At 47.0% G+C, this 17,304-nt stretch overlaps 1 protein-coding gene across 1 annotated transcript in view; it reads right to left on the reverse strand.

Annotated features, from left to right (window-relative positions):
- Positions 1-15,276, reverse strand: part of TET1 (tet methylcytosine dioxygenase 1) — a 185,982-nt gene extending 170,706 nt beyond the window's left edge. The window contains exon 1 of the mRNA XM_053586385.1: positions 15,182-15,276. The gene's annotated coding sequence lies outside the window, so the exon portion shown is untranslated. The remainder of the gene's footprint in view (positions 1-15,181) is intronic.
- Positions 15,277-17,304: the final 2,028 nt, after the last annotated feature.

A 17,304-nucleotide genomic window follows, 5' to 3' on the forward strand; every position in this document is an offset into this window, starting at 1 on the left:
CAAAAAGCACAGAAGTTAGACTTTCTTCTGTGCATTCTTCTATTTGAAATAGAATACTTACTTTTCTTTTCTTGTTTATTTTATTATTATTATTATTTTTTTTGGTTTTTGGCCGGGGCTGGGTTTGAACCCGCCACCTCCGGCATATGGGACCTGCGCCCTACTCCTTGAGCCACAGGTGCCGCTCTCTTGTTTATTTTTTTGAGACAGAGTCTAACTCTGTGCCCTGGGTAGAATGCTGTGGTGTCCTAGCTCACACAACCTCAAACTCTCAGGCTCAGGAGATTCTCTTGCTTCTACCCACCAGTACCGGGGACTACAGGCACCTGCAACAATGCCCGGCTAGTTTTTCTTAGAGATAGGGCCTCACTTTTGCTCAGGCTGGTCTCAAACTCCTGAGTTCAGGCAATCCACGTGCCTTGGCCTCCCAGAGTGCTGGGATTATAGGCGTGAGCCACTGCGCCCAGCCAAAAATACTTACTATTAATAATTAATTAAAGGGCGGCACCTGTGGCTCAGTGGGTAGGGTGCCGGGCCGCATACACCGATGGTGGCAGGTTCAAACCCAGCCCTGGCCAAACTGCAACAAAAAAAAAATAGCTGGGTGGGCAGTGCCTGTGGCTCAAAGGGTAGGGTGCCAGCCCCATGTGCCGGAGGTGGCGGGTTCAAACCTAGCCCCGGCCAAAAACTGCAAATAAAATAGCCAGGTGTTGTGGTGGGCACCTGTAGTCCCAGCTACTTGGGAAGGTGAGGCAAGAGAATCACTTAAGCCCAGGAGTTGGAGGTTGTGAGCTGTGTGACACCAAGGCACTCTACCAAGGGCAATAAAAGTGAGACTCTGTCTCTTAAAAAAAAAAATTTTTTTTTAATTAATTAAAAATAGGGAACTGATGGGTGGCGCCTGTGGCTCAAAGGAGTAGGGCGCCGGCCCCATTTGCCGGAGGTGGCGGGTTCAAACCTAGCCCCGGCCAAAAAAAAATAGGGAACTAAGAATGTTTACTGCAGCAATAATAATAATAATAATAGGCCCCCCAAACTAGTAAAGTATCCTTTAAACCTTGGATTCACTATATTGCTCCTCTGATTACTATGACAAAAGATTAAGTTGATAAAGTTTTTCAAGTAAGGTAAGAATGGTTGTTTCTCTACATTAGAAACCAAATCTGTGGGTGGTGCCTGTGGCTCAAAGGAGTAGGGTGGCAGCCCCATATGCTGGAGGTAGCAGGTTCAAACCCAGCCCTGGCCAAAAAAAAAAAAAAGAAACCAAATCTGTTGTAGTTATATATATATATTTAAAGCTTAAATTCCTTTCTTTTTTTGTTTGTTGTTGAGGTAAAGCCTCACCCTGTTGCCCTGGTTAGAGTGCTGTAGCTTCATAGCTCACAGCAACCTCAAACTCTTGGGGCACAAGCGATCCTCTTGCCTTAGCCTCCCAAGTAGCTGGGACTATAGGCACCCCCGCAAAGCCAGCTAGGTTTTTTTCCCCCCCTATTTTTAGTAGAGCTGGTGTCTCAGTCTTGGCTCAAGTGGTCTTTTTTTTTTGGAGACAGAGTTTCACTTTGTCGCCCTCAGTAGAATGCCATGGCGTCACAGCTCACAGCAACCTCCAACTCCTGGGCTTAGGCAATTTTCTTGCCTCAGCCTTCCAAGTAGCTGGGACTATAGGCATGGTGGACTATAGCCCACCTATTTTTTGTTGCAGTTTGGCTGGTGCTGGGTTCGAACCTGCCACCCTCAAGCTGGTCTTGAACTCCTGAGCTCAAAGGATCCACCTGCCTCAGCCTCCCAGAGTGCTAGGACTACAAATACGAGAAGCCAGGCCTAACCCAAATTTGGAAACTTTCCTGAGCACATCCCCATATAGACAGAAGTATCACCTGTAAATCTAGTTAAGCCAGAGCAAGAGGTTTATATAATCCAAGAAACTCTATCTACTCCCTCATTCCAATTAATAACCCACAAACTTCGAGCTTTTCACATGCACAAAAACAGCATGAAGTCTCAGGAGTTAGTATTGACAAGATTACAAATAAAACTCAAAGGTCCAACAAATAAATCAGGTGCGGGCCTACTATGTGTGAGGCACTGCTGACACCCAGAAATGTTTTCTCTTTTACCTGATTTAATCCAAAGACTCCTGCTTCTAAAACTGCTTTTAGGGTGGTGCCTGTGGCTCAAAGGGGTAGGGCGCCAGCTCCATATGCCGGAGGTGGTGGGTTCAAACCCAGCCCCGGCCAAAAACTGCAAAAAAAACCAAAACTGCTTTTACCAAGAGTCCCAACAGTCTTATTTTTTTTTTTTTTTTTTTTGGCCGGGGCTGGGTTTGAACCCGCCACCTCCGGCATATGGGACCGGTGCCCTACTCCTTGAGCCACAGGAGCCGCCCTCCCAACAGTCTTATTATGAAAAAAATTTCCTTCCTATGCAAGGAAATTGGAAATAGGAAGAAAATGAGATAATTCTGTGACATAAGAAAAGAGAAGATGAAAGAGGGTTTACCTATAGCCATCACCAGCTGCCTTTGAATCTCCTCACATTGCTTACCGGACCCAAAATATGAGCACACAGTAAGTATAAATGAAGCTCACTATAATAATGTATCAATAGTCTCTCTAACGATCACAAAATTAAGAGTGTGACAACAGACTGGTCACCTGGCTCACACCTGTAATTCTAGGATTCTGGGAGGCCAAGATAGGAGGATCTCTTGAGCTCAGTAGTTTGAGACCAGGCAGAAAGCGCAAGACCCTACCTCTATTTAATTAGTAATAATAATAATAAGAAGAAAAGAGTGTGACAACAGAATAGTTGACAGGTTGTTGAATTTGTGAGAAACCATGGTGTAGAATGGTTAGCAACAACTAGTCTGTGACCAAGTGATCAGCAGTTGTGACAAAATGAGAAAAAATGGGGCAATTTGAGTTTTTTCTTTCTCAATTTTTTTTTTTTTCAGACAGAGTCTCACTTTGTCACCCTCAGTTGAGTGCCATGACATCACAGCTCACAGCAACCTCAAACTCTTGGGCTTAAGTGATTCTCTTGCTTCAGCCTCCCAAGTAGCTGGGACTAGAGGTGCCCACCACAATGCCTGGCTATTATTTATTTATTTTTGGAGACAGAGTCTCACTTTGTCAGTCCCAAGCAGCTGGGACTATAGGCACATGACACAATGCCCAGCTATTTTTAGAGACGGGGTCTTGCTCTGGCTCAGGCTGGTGTGGAACCTGTGAGCTCAGGCAATCCATCTGCTTCAGCCTCCCAGAGAGTTAGGATTACAGGGGTGAGCCACTGCACCCAGCTTTGATGTGAGATTTTTCTTTTTTTTTTTTTTTTTTTGTAGAGACAGAGTCTCACTGTACTGCCCTCGGGTAGAGTGCCGTGGCGTCACACGGCTCACAGCAACCTCTAACTCTTGGGCTTACGCGATTCTCTTGCCTCAGCCTCCCGAGCAGCTGGGACTACAGGCGCCCGCCACAACGCCCGGCTATTTTTTTTTTTTTGTTGCAGTTTGGCCGGGGCTGGGTTTGAACCCGCCACCCTCGGCATATGGGGCCGGCGCCCTACTCACTGAGCCACAGGCGCCGCCCGATGTGAGATTTTTCAAAAAGTTGTATTTATTCATTTTAAACAACAATCTTTTATTTTGATATTCTACCTTACTTTTTCCTCCCATTAAAATGTCCTTTCTTTAAAAAAAAATACAAAGTCCTCTTTTGGCTCGGCCCCTGTAGCTCAGTGGCTAGGGCGCCAGCCACATACACCTGAGCTATGGGTTCAAATCCAGCCTGGGCCTGCCAAACAACGACAGCTACAACCAAAAAATAGCCAGGCATTGCGGCAGGTGCCTATAGTCCCAGATTCTTGGGACTACAAGAATCTAGTGAGTCAGTGGAAGTAGGCAGAACTAGGTTCAGTCAGAAACATTAGTGTGACATAGTTGGTTTTTTTTTTTTTTGCAGTTTTTTTTTTTTTTTTTTTTTGGCCGGGGCTGGGTTTGAACCCACCACCTCCAGCATATGGGGTTGGCGCCCTACTCCTTTGAGCGACAGGCGCTGCCCGGGTTTTTGTTTTTTTTTTTTGGCTGGGGCTGGGTTTGAACCTGTCACCTCCAGCATATGGGGCTGGTGCCCCACTCTGTTGAGCCACAGGCGTCACCCAGCTTCTTAGTGTGACATAGTGAGACTCTGTCTCAAAAAAAAAAAAAAAAAAGTCCTCTATTTTGTGAAAAGGTAGGGGTAAGTTTATTTTTTAGTGTTATTATAAATACTTGGCAAAGTAAAAAGTTGAAGAATTGACCACCTTCTATAATAGTCAAATGTTTAACTGACTGGATCCAGACAATCCTGGGGGACCCACTGTTTGGTGCAGAGGCCAGAAATAGTCTCATACCAGAGAGCCCTGATTTTGCATCTGTAATTACCCACTACTGGTACTTCAGCACACTGCTCAACTGAGTCCCCATCCTTCATCTGAAATGAGGTTATTTTGAGGTTTCATTGGGTTTCTACAAAGAAAACCTAGTTTCTTTGTTTGTTTTGTCCTTGTAGCATCAAGTTGAGTGTTGGGGGTGGTGGCAGGGAAAGGAAATAAATTCTGAAAGTAAGGGGAGGCGCCTGTGGGTAGTGCACTGCCCCATATACTGAGGGTGGCGGCTTTGAGCCCGACCCCGGCCAAACTGCAACCAAAAAATAGCTGGGCATTGTGGCAGGCACCTGTAGTCCCAGCTAGTCCGGAGGCTGAGGTTAAGCCCAGGAGTTGGAGGTCGCTGTGAGTGGTGATGCCACAGCACTCTACCAAGGGTGATAAAGTGAGACCCTGTCTCTTAAAAAAAAAACAAAAAAAAAAATTGGAAATAGGCAGAACTAGGTTCAGTTTTCAGTTCAGAAACATTACTGGTCGGGCAGCGCCTGTGGCTCAGTTGGTAAAGCGCCAGCCCCATATACCGAGGGTGGCAGGTTCAAACCCAGCCCCAGCTGAACTGCAACCAAAAAATAGCCGGTGTTGTGGCGGGCGCCTGTAGTCCCAGCTACTCGGGAGGCTGAGGCAAGAGAATCGCTTAAGCCCAGGAGTTGGAGGTTGCTGTGAGCTGTGTGAGGCCACGGCACTCTACCTAGGGCCATAAAGTGAGACTCTGTCTCTACAAAAAAAAAAAAAAAAAGAAAGACACATTACTGGTCGTATGATTCAGACAAATTCCTGGTCTCTCTATACCTCAGTTTTCTTATATATAATAGAAAAGGAAGTGTAATATTATTGACCTCAATTAGGTTATTGTGAGAATAAAATTAGATGATATGTGTAAAGGCTTAGCACAGGGTTGGCACATATGTGTTTCATAAATATGAGCTTAAAAAATACTGTTCACAACTACAAAATAGAAAAAATGACAAGCGAAAATAAATTATTATTATGGAATCAGTATAACCCACAGTTTGCCAAATCAGGTTTGAAGAACAAGATCAGGTTTGTTTGTTTGTTTTTGAGACAGAGTCTCACTTTGTCACCCTCAGTGCCGTGGCATCACAGCTCACAGCAACCTTCAAACGATTCTCTTGCCTCAGTCCCCCAAGTAGCAAAGACTACAAGCACCCACCACAATGCTTGGCTATTTTTGAGAGATGGGGGCCTCGCTCTTGCTCAGTCTAGTCTTGAACCCGTAAGCTCAGGCAATCCACCCAACTCGGCCTCCCAGAGTGCTGGGATTACAGGTGTGAGCCACCTTGCCCCATCAAGGCCAGGTTCTTTCGTTCCTGTTTCTACCTTATAAACAGTAGGTCTCACACACACACGAGATCCTAAAACACCATATTTAGAGTCAATGCATTGTGCTTTTGAGACTTTTTTTTTTAAGACAGTCTCACTTTGTCACCAGCAGTAGAGTCCTGTGGCATCATAGCTCACAGCCACCTTCAACTCTTGACCAAGCGATTATCTTGCCTCAGTTTCCCAAGTAGCTGGGACTATAGGCACCCACCACAACGCCCGGCTTTTTTTTTTTTTTTTTTTGAGACAAAGCCTCAAGCTGTTGCCCTGGGTAGAGTGCCGTAGCATCACAGCTCACAGCAACCTCCAACTCCTGGGCTCAAGCAATTCTTCTGCCTCCATCTCCCAAGTAGCTGGGACTACAGGCGTCCGCCACAACGCCCAGCTATTTTATTTTTGGTTGCATCCGTCATTGTTATTTGGCAGGCCCGGGCTGGATTCAAACCTGCCAGCTCAGGTGTATGTGGCTGGCGCCTTAGCCACTTGAGCCACAGGCACCAAGCCACACCTGGCTATTTTTTAGATGGGGTCTCACTCTTGCTCAGGCTGGTCTTGAACCTGTAAGCTCAGGCAATCCACCTGTGCTAGGATTATTATTTTTTTTTTTTTTTTTTTGGAGACACAATCTCATTTTGTCTTCCTTGGTAGAGTGCAATGGAGTCATAGTTCACGGCAACCTCAAACTCTTGGGCTCAAGCAATCCTCTTGTTTCAGTTTTTCATTTTGAGTAGAGAAAGGGGTCTCACTCTTACTCAGGCTGGTCTCGAACTTGTAAGCTCAAGTGATCCACCTACCTCAGTCTCCCAGACTACTAGGATTACAGGAGTGAGCCACCTCACCCAGCAAGACTTTTTATTCATTTATTTATTAATTTTGAGACAGAGTCTCACTCTGTTGCCTTCGGTAGAGTGCAGTGGCCTCACAACAACCTCCAACTCTTGGGCTTAAGTGATTCTCTTACCTCAGTCTCCCAAGTAGCTGGGACTACAGGCACACACCACAACGCTCAGATATTTTTTTGTTGTTGTAGTTGTCATTGTTGTTTATCAGGACCTGAGCAGGTTTGAAACCACCAGCCATGGTATATGCGGCTGGCGCCATAACCACTGAGCTATGAGCACTGAGCCTATTTTTTTTATTTTTTTGAGACAGAGTCTTACTTGGTCACCCTTGGTAGAGTGCTATGGTGTTTTAGCTCACAGCAACCTCAAACTCTTGGGCTAAAACAATTCCCTTGCCTCAGCCTCCCAAAGTAGCTGGGACTACAGATGCCCACCACAATGCCTGGCTATTTTTTTATTTTTTTTTTGAGACAGAGCCTCAAGCTGTCGCTCTGGGTAGAGTGCTGTGGCCTCACAGCTCACAGCAACCTTCAACTCCTAGGCTTAAGCGATTCTCTTGCCTCAGCCTCCCAAATATCTGGGACCACAGGCATCCACCACAACACCTGGCTATTTTTTGATTGTAGTTGGCATTGTTGTTTGGCAGGCCTGGGTTGGATTCGAACCCACCAGCTCTGGTGTTATGTGACTGGCACCTTAGCTGCTTGAGCTACAGGCACCAAGCCATGCCTGGGTATTTTTTAGAGATGGCATTTAATGTATGGGGTCTTGCACTTGCTCAGGCTGGACTCAAACCTGTGAGCTCAGGCAATCCACCCACCTTGGCCTCCCAAGTGCTGGGATTACAGGCATGAGCCACCACACCAGGCCCTGGGAAGACTTTTTAAATAGACATCAGTGATAACATGGACTACATAAAAAAATAACAATTTGGCCTTGGTGCCTGTAGCTCAGTGGTTACGGCATCAGCCACATACACCAAGCTGGTGGTTTCAAACCCAGCCTGGGCCAGCTAACCAACAATAACAACTGCAACAACAACAACAAAAATAGCCGGGCATGGTGGTCGGTGCCTGTAGTCCCAGCTTCTTGGGAGGCTGAGGCAAGAGAATCACTTAAGCCCAAGAGTTGGAGGTTGCTGTGAGCTGTGACTTCACAGCACTCTACCAAGGGTGACACAATGAGACTCTGTCCTCCCCCCAAAAAATAACCATTTGATAAATCTATACTAAATACAAGCATTAGGTCAGAAAATCCTTCACTTGAATTCCTGGCATCTAAGCTTACAGCCTTTGCCTTTTCTAAAAAGAAAAAAAAAGTTTTTGATTCATAGCAACCCACTCTTCAGCTATGAAAAAGCAAAACCAAAAAACCAAAAAAACTGTAGGATATTTTCTCCAAAGACCACTGCTTTTTGTACAAACGTTTTTAGAAAACAAACAACATTTCAATTCCAATCTGCACAAAGTCAACAATACCTTCATAAGGATGTTTTTTCATTATAAAAAGCAATCCATTTCAATCTTTAGAAATTTAACAATATCCACAAAAGCATGCTTTATCTCTTATATCAAGATTATGCTTCTAAAAATTTATTAGGCGCATTTAATCTAGGTATTGTAATCAGCCACAAAAATTAAAATTCATATCTATAAGCAAGTAATCTGGCTATGCCAGAGGGTGTCATGGGATCTGCTTTTGAAAGTAGTTTATAATCTTATCTCTATCTCTTCTATTTTCTTTTATATTTTTAAATTGAAATGCTTTAGAAATTCAGACTTGTAATTAAGATAATGTTTATCATTCAAACCCTCTCTCCTAAAAAAAGTTTGCCAAGAAAATAAAAAAGGTATGAGCAACATGGATTGGGAAGATGTGGCCTCTTTAATTGGTAACAGCCTTTTTATGAGATCATGAAAGAGTCCACTGACCCTTGAAAAATTCAAATGCAAGAGAGAAAACCCTTGGGTATCATCCAGCCAAAGAATCAGAGACAACCAGAAACAAAATAAGGGCTCCCACAAAACCCTAATTTTATCACCACTAGCTCCACTAAAGAAACGTAACCTTCTTTTGTGATAAACTAAGCCGTCCCAAGGGCTGAACTCTTGGAATAGGGGCAGCAGGCTTATCTTGAAATTTGTGGAGGGTGGGGAGAAGAGGCAATGTAATCTATTCTATTAAATACATCCACATTTAAATAAGGAATGACATGCAGGCATAGTGGCTCATGCCTGTAATCCTAGCAGTTTAGAGGCTGGGTGGATTGCCTGAGCTCACAGGTTCCAGACCAGCCTGAGCCAGAGTGAGACTCCCGTCTCTAAAAATAGCTGGGTGTTGTGGCAGGCACCTGTACTCCCAGCTACTTGGGAGGGTGAGAAAAGAGGATTGCTGGGGCCCAGAAGTTTGAGATTGCTATGAGCTATGATGCCACGGCACTCTACCAAGGGCAACAAAGTGAGACTCTGTCTCCAAAACAATAAAATAAAATAAGGAATGACACCAAAAGATCTCCTGAAATTAATTTCCCTTTTAAATTTATAAACATTATTAAATGCTCCACTTTTATTTTTAGTGTGTTTATCCACCATAGAGTATTCATCTAATGTACAAAGGTACAACTTCAAATGAATACGGTGATCCTACCACTCAGATGAACTAAAAGCAATTTCCAACAGCCAAACCTCTAATCTTCCCTGATTCCGCTTCCATTTTTCTTTCTGTTTTTTGTTTTTTTTAGAGACAGAGTCTCACTTTATTGCCCTTGGTAGAGTGCCAAGGCGTCACAGTTCACAGCAACTTCCAACTCCTGGGCTTAAGTGATTCTCTTGCCTCAGTCTCCCAAGTAGCTGGGACTACAGGTGCCTGCCACAACGCCTGGCTATTTTTTGTTGCAGTTTGGATGGGGCCAAGTTCCAACCTGCCACCCTCAGTATATGGGGCTGGCGCCTTACCCACTGAGCCACAGGCACCGCCCTCCACTTCCATTTTTTATTTCTGATAAAAGGTAATGTTTCAATATTTCTCAAAATTAGTTTTATTCTAACCTAGAATGTCGTCAAGAGTCTTATTACTATTAATGTACAAAGCTATGATTTAATAAAAAATAATAAAAAAAGAGACAAAAAAGAAGAAAAAAAAGAAAGAAAAAAGGAAAAAAAGAGTCTTATTACTACAGAGATAGCTATATGGTAACATGATCTAAGCAGAAAATAAGACTGGTTATCCTGTTATTAAACATATGTAGTGAGCTCAGGAGGGGAAACAATATGCAATTGACACCATGCTATGAATTATTATTATTTTGAGACGGAGTCTCAAGCTGTTGCCCTGGGTAGAGTGCCATGGCATCCTAGCTCACAGCAACCTCCAACTCTTGGGCTCAAGTGATTCTCTTGCCTTAGTTTTTCTATTTTAGTACTGATAGAGTCTCCTTTTTTGCTCAGCCTGGTCTTGAACTCGTGAGCTCAAGCAATCCACCCTCCTCGGCCTCCCAGAGTGCAAGGATTATAGGCTTGAGCCACCTCCTCCAGCCCATACTCTGAATTCTGATTATCATAGAAGGGAAAAGCAAAAAAAGCAAAACAAAACAATAAAAACACCCCAAACCAGCTCTGGGATACAAAACCTACTCAGTTAACAGGTTCTTTCACCACAGGGCAAGACCTCCTAACCTGCAATAGAAAATTTTTGCCCTGGGCGGCGCCTGTGGCTCAGTCGGTAAGGCGCCGGCCCCATATACCGAGGGTGGCGGGTTCAAACCCGGCCCTGGCCAAACTGCAACCAAAAAATAGCCGGGCGTTGTGGCGGGGTCCTGTGGTCCCAGCTACTCGGGAGGCTGAGGCAAGAGAATTGCTTAAGCCCAGGAGTTGAAGGTTGCTGTGAGCTGGGTGAGGCCACGGCACTCTACCGAGGGCCATAAAGTGAGACTCTGTCTCTACAAAAAAAAAAAAAAAAGAAAATTTTTGCCCTAAAATGTCTAAAGGACAGAGTGATGAGATCCAAAATATGGGCCAGAAGGTAAGAAGCCAACTCATAACTTAAGACATAAAAAGATATGATGCTAATCCACCATTGACATTAGAAGGTTAAGGACAGAGTAGAAGTGTCAACTGCAGGTTCCAGAATGAACACTGATAACCAAGGCCTGTGTAAGGGGTCTGCTAATGGATCCTTCTGGATTGGATATAAGTTTAGCCTTTTGATAGAATCCAAATTTTGCAGAACAAATCCTTTTGGTGGGGAGATTTGTTCTCTCTCTTCCCCCCCCCCCCCGCGAGACGGAGCCTCAAGCCGTCACCCTGTGTAGAGTGCTGTGACATCACAGCTCACAGCTCAACCTCCAACTCTTGGGCTCAAGCGATTCTCCTGCCTCTGCCTCCCAAGTAGCTGGGACCACGGGTGCCCACCACAACACCCAGCTATTTTTTGGTTACAGCCGTTTTTGTTGTTTGGCGGGCCTGGGCTGAATTCGAACCTGCCAGCTAAGGTGTGGCTGGAGCCTTAGCCGCTTGAGCCACAGGTGCCGAGCCCGGGGGATTTGTTCTCTTAATTTTGGAATCTGTAAAGGGGCTGCACTTGGGGATCTGGGAGGCCACAGTTTCTCCCCCACCTTTAGTCAACAAATAAAATCAGAATTTTTGCTTCATTATTATCTTAGCTTGGGCCAGGGGCAGGGGCTCACACTTGTAATCCTAGCACTCTGGAAGGCCCAGGCAGGTGGATTACTTGAGCTCAGGAGTTCCAGACCAGCCTGGGCAAGATGGAGACTCTGTCTCTACTAAAAATAGAACGACTAGCCAGGCATTGTGGCAGAAACCTGTAGTCCCAGCTACTCAGGAGGCTTGGGCAAGAGGATCGCTTGAGCCCAAGGGTTTGAGGTTGCTGTCAGCTATGACTCCATAGCACTCTATCTAGGGTGTCAGAGTGAGTGTCACAGAAAAAAAAAAAAGAAAGAAAGAAAGAAAGGCCAGGTATGGTGGCTCATGCCTATACTCCCAGCATTCTAGGAGGCTGAGGCGGGTAGATTGCCTGAACTCATGAGTTGGAGACCAGCCTGAGCTAGAGCAAGACCCGGTCTCTAAAAGTAGCTGGGCATTGTGGTGGGCGCTTGTAGTCCCAGCTACTTGGGAGACTGAGGCAAAAGAATCAGTTGAGCCCAAGAATTTGAGGTTGCTGTGAGCTGTGATGCCATAGAACTCTACTGAGGGTGACAAAGTGAGACTCTGTCTCAAAAAAAAATTCGTTTATGGGCGGCACCTGTGGCTCAGTGAGTAGGGTGCCAGCCCCATATGCCGAGGGTGGTGGGTTCAAACCCAGCCCCGGCCAAACTACAACCAAAAAAAAAAAAAAAAAATAGCCGGGCGTTGTGGCGCGCGCCTGTAGTCCCAGCTGCTCAGGAGGCTGAGGCAAGAGAATCGCGTAAGCCCAAGAGTTAGAGGTTGCTGTGAGCCATGTGACGCCACGGCACTCTACCAGAGGGTGGTACAGTGAGACTCTGTCTCTCCAAAAAAAAAAAAATTTCACTTATTAAGCTATGAGGGTCTGTACAGGACAATATTGACAGCACCATGTCAGAAAAATCCTCCCACCTACGTACCTCTTCTTTCAGGATCTCTCAAAGTAGGCCCCTGGGCAGGAAGCCACTGAACTGATGTAACCATCTAGGCCGCATGTTAGTTTAAAAATTATATTGCAATCCCTCACACTACCAGCAGTGGTGAAAAAAGTGGTAACTGTATTTACACACATAGAGCTAGGTGCGAAGGAAGACTGCGATTTCATAGTCTCTCCATTCAGCTCCATGGAACTTAAAGGCTTTCGGCTTGTCTGGGAAAAACAAGAGTTGAAGTATTTCTTTTAAAAAGATACCACCTTGCTCTGTGTCCTCCAGCAACTAAATTCTACATCTAAAGGAAAAGGCAGCAAGAGATTCCTTGCCGTTCCTAGATAGTTTTCTACCACAGGAAGTGTAAGAGCCCTCAGCACAGGGAAAGGCTGTTCAGGAAAATTCACTAGACTGCCAGCAGATTTAGTGAAAGGCTCCTTCCATATGTAAAACACCTCTGCTGCCCTGCATAGAGCAAGAAAAAAAAAAAGGCAAACAGGGCCAAGAAAAGGGAAAGGAGAAGTGAAAACGGAGATAGAATATGGCCCTTCTGAAGACAAGAAAGACATAAAACATGTTAGAAGAAAATACAGGAAAAAGCTTAAGAAGGGAGAAATTGCCTAAAATGAAAAAAATTTCCAAAAACTGGGAAAGGGAAAGATATTTATAGTAATAAAGCCAGAATATAAAAAGATAATTGAGATCAAGAGACTTAAAAGAAGACCAAAGGGGGGTGGGGGGACGGAGAGCGGGAATTAAACCGGCAGGAAAGGAAAGATAAAAATGCCCTGAAGACGGTGGGGGAGGGGAGGGACAAATCAGATTGGAGAAGGAAGAGAAACAAAGAGCAGGGACAGTGGAGATCCAAACCTCCCACCCCTAGATTCTGGAAGACCAGCTCTGGAGAGCCAAAGTTAACTCATAAAAAACGGTAAGTGCTGGTCCGAGAGTAAGTCTGGGCTACTAATCTTTGCAAAGAAAGGGGGACTCTGTATGCTGTTTCCCGTATATCTTGTTTCTGAAATTTAATTGAGATCATAACTTGGCTTAAAGACAGGGAGGTTGACAATCTAATTAAGATCCCTTAATTGGAGAAGCAGGGATGGGGGGGTGGACACCTGAGTTTTAACTTGGATAGCCTACACCGGTAAAATCAGGAAACATCCAAAATCACGTAACTCTTTTAGTTCTAGGAAATAATCTAGACTAAAATCTCCAAACATTTCCTTACTTACCTACCAATCTACTATCCTCACCCCTTTGTTTATCTGTAGTCAAAAATTCCTAATATGCTCTAAATAACCCTTGCCTAACTGGCTAAGAAGCGCTTTTTCTTTCTTTCTTTTTTTTTTTCTTTTGCGCTTTTTCCACCTTAAAAAATATGTCTGAAGGCCCAGTTAGCCAACGCTTTTATTTCACTTGATAGAGGGGGTTGGACGAGCACACACATCGGCAGGCGGACCTGAGGTTTCTGCCCCTTAGCGCTGCCCTTCAACCCATCCCGGGTGAAGCGCGCAGCTCACCCTGCAGACCCAAGACTGTGCACCTAATCGTTTCTTCGCTCCAAGGTCTTGAAGCACTTTTCAAGCGTTTCTTCATGAAGCGATCGTTCTTATGATACATTATGCAGCTCGCATAGTGCCCGAGAGTGGAACCCGGAGGAGAGAGGCATACCTAAGCATGCGTTGAAGAGAGAAATTAAAGAAAAGCAAATAGAGAAATACATTGATTCCAAAAAGAAGAAAGGTAACTAAGCACGAAGGTTGGTTAATTTGAGAGGGGGATGAGTTAGGGGCCAGTTCAAGCCTCATCTGTCCTCTTTGTAACACATTAATTTTTACTGCATCCCGAAATGTCCAATGTAGGTTCTCGGTACTTGTAGAGAGGTTACCAGCGCCGGCCAGTTCCTTTCTGACTACTATTCGCAGAATCTATTTCATATGTGTCTGTATACGGGTATAATGGACCGCACAGACCTTCTGGAGGGTGAAATCAGGCGGGGGTGGAGGGGAGTGTGGGCCAGAGCAGGAAGAGGGGGAGAAGAGTGGTCAGAGGGAGTGAGAATGAGATTTTCTCTCCGGGGCTGTAGGTTGCTCGGCCGCCTCCCTGCCCTCGGGCTGGGACCGCGCCGCTCACGCGCAGCCGGGCAAGTTCCAGCTTCTAGACCCTGCGCACCTCTTACCCTCGGGGCCAGCTTGGGGATCCCGCCGGCGTGGGACTGAGCGGACCGCAACGCCAGCGCACTCAGCAACCGGGTGGCGCTCTTAAGAGTTGCCTAAAAGCCATTTTGACAGACCATTCTATACCCTTCCTCCCCGACCACACAACTCCAAGACAACCCCAGCGAGACTCGCCAAACGCCTTCATTCCAAATGTTCTGTCCCTGAAGCGGCCTCTCCAGAACGCTCGGGAGATAGGAGCCAAAGCGTCTCCCCAACCATCCTTTCCCCTGTATAATTATGAGGGGGTGGGCGAAAACTTGTTTGGGGGTACGCTAGAGCACGGAACAGCCCCGGCTCTCCACCCACAACTTGCACATATTAACCTCTCCTCACCCGGAGGCGCCCCGACCCCTTAGGAGAAAGAGGCCCAGCAGGGCAGCACGGTCAGAGATCTCCCCCAGGCCACACTTGCCCTCTCCCCAGCTCCATTTCCAGCTGAGCCCCGGGTCAGAGCACTGGGCGCCCCCGCTGCCCCTTCCCAGTGCAGCGGCCGGGTCTCCAGGCAGGCTACCGAGACCTCCGGCCGGGGGCATTGTCTACCACCCGCAACAAAAGCGCCCCAAGCGTCCCGGGGTGGGGGGGTCGCTGGGGTGAGCAGGCCCACCCCTGCGGCCGCGAGAGATCCCCAGCTGTGGAGCCTCAGCCAAGCCCAGCCCACGCTGAGCGCCGCCCCCCGCACCCCCTCCGGCCTCCGCGTCCTGTCCCGGCTTCCCGCACCCCTGCCCTCTGCCCTGGCCCCAACTCACCACTGGCCGGCTCGCGCTCCCAGGGCAGCGCGTGTCCGGCAGCTCCAAGCTTGTACTAACACCTCAGGCAAACTTTCCAACTCGCGCTAGTCCCAACTTTGGAGCTTGGGGACTCGAGGGGCGCAGGCGGGTTCCGGGCGGACACCCACCGGCTCCCGCCACGATCAGGGCCCGAGCTCCCCGGTTGGGCAGCTGCTTCCTAAAGGTCCACAGTGGTGAGGCAGGTAGAGCTGCATGACTTGGGCGGGGCAGGGGGTGTCCCGGGGGGGCAGACCAGGGAGTAGAGGGGCCAGCGGTTGCGCGCACAAAGCGGCGACGGAGCGGACTGCTCGGCCACTCCTCGCCAGGTCAGCCCCCCGGACCAGCAGTGTCTCCCCAGGACAGACCTCAGGGAGTGAAGCTGGGGCTCTGCCTTCGCTGGACCCTGCACGGCTGAGTGAGAGGAAAAACACGAGCTGGATTTCCCTAAACTGGAGCAGGACTCCCCTGTCGACCCCTCCCCGACCCCGCCTCTTCTTCCCTTCTTTCTCTCTCCCAACATTTTTTATTTATTTTTTGTTTTTTGGAGGTCAAAGGAGAGTACTGGAGTGGTAGAGCGATGTCAAGATTTTGTCATTTCCTTTTTTCAGAGGGGACTGTAGAATTGAGAAAAAAAAGATTTTAGGATCTTTAAATTGCATGTTTATAGATACATGCAGGGGTGCCAGGTCAGAGATGACACCATTGACCAATACTGGTCCCGAGAGCGATGGAAAAGCGCCCTTACAATAAAGAGAAACCAGTCCAGGGTTGCGTTTTTGACTCTGCTGTTGATGTCTGCAAAGGCCGTCGTGATATTTTTGTTAGTTATTTGGCCCTGGTGATGGTATCAATAGATGGATGAAGAAATGAAGTCTCCAGAAGAGGGAAGTTTTCAGCATTAGGAGTAGTAATCAGTGGCATTATGCCAGGATTAACACCGACTAGGACATTCAATTTCTCCCTGAATGTTGGATGGCTGTTGCTCCTTCCTTGTCAGTCTTCAGACAGACAAGGGAATCTAGAACTTGAATGGGGTCCTGGTGGGGAGAAAAATGCTGTTCATGCAACTATCAGTCCTCCAGGTCAAACTTCAAAAGAAAAGATTCAGTCTTGGGTGGCACCTGTGGCTCAGTGACTAGGCGCCGGCCCCATATACAGAGGGTGGCGGGTTCGAACCAGGCCCTGGCCAAACTGCAACAAAAAAAATAGCCGGGCGTTGTGGCAGGCACCTGTAGTCCCAGCTCCTGGGGAGGCTGAGGCAAGAGAATCATCTAAGCAAAAGACCTGGAGGTTGCTGTGAGCTGTCATGCCACAATAAGACATCCTCCGAAAATAAGACCTACTTACAGGAAGATAAGGCGTCCCCTGAAAATAAGACCTAGCTCATCTTTGGGAGCACACCTTAAAATAAGACACTGTCTTATTTTTGGGGAAACAGGGTAGCTAAGATCAATGCATACAATGATGAATGCAACTTTCCTCCTCAGAAGGAACACAGATTCCAGGTTGGCAAGCAAAACAAACTGATAACTGTTACAATGTTTTTAATGCTACAATGAGAGAAAGTACCCTAGTTGAAGAAGTCAGAAATATGACATTTGAAATAAATCTTACAGCCAACATTTGACTCTCCTCAGTTAATGCTTCAAAAAGCCTAATTGGGGGCGGCGCCTGTGGCTCAGTGAGTAGGGCGCCGGCCCCATATGCCTAGGGTGGCGGGTTCAAACCCAGCCCCGGCCACACTGCAACGAAAAAATAGCCGGGCGTTGTGGCCGGCGCCTGTAGTCCCAGCTGCTCTGGAGGCTGAGGCAAGAGAATCGCGTAAGCCCAAGAGTTAGAGGTTGCTGTGAGCCGTGTGACGCCACCGCACTCTACCCGAGGGCAGTATAGTGAGACTCTGTCTCTACAAAAAAAAAAGGGCGGCGCCTAGTCGGTAAGGCGCCGCCGGCCCCATATACCGAGGGTGGCGGGTTCAAACCCAGCCCCGGCTGAACTGCAACCAAAAAATAGCTGGGCGTTGTGGTGGGCGCCTGTAGTCCCAGCTACTTGGGAGGCTGAGGCAAGAGAATCCCTTAAGCCCATGAGTTGGAGGTTGCTGTGAG

The sequence above is a fragment of the Nycticebus coucang genome, chromosome 3, assembly GCF_027406575.1.
Source record: "Nycticebus coucang isolate mNycCou1 chromosome 3, mNycCou1.pri, whole genome shotgun sequence".
NCBI lineage: Eukaryota > Metazoa > Chordata > Mammalia > Primates > Lorisidae > Nycticebus > Nycticebus coucang.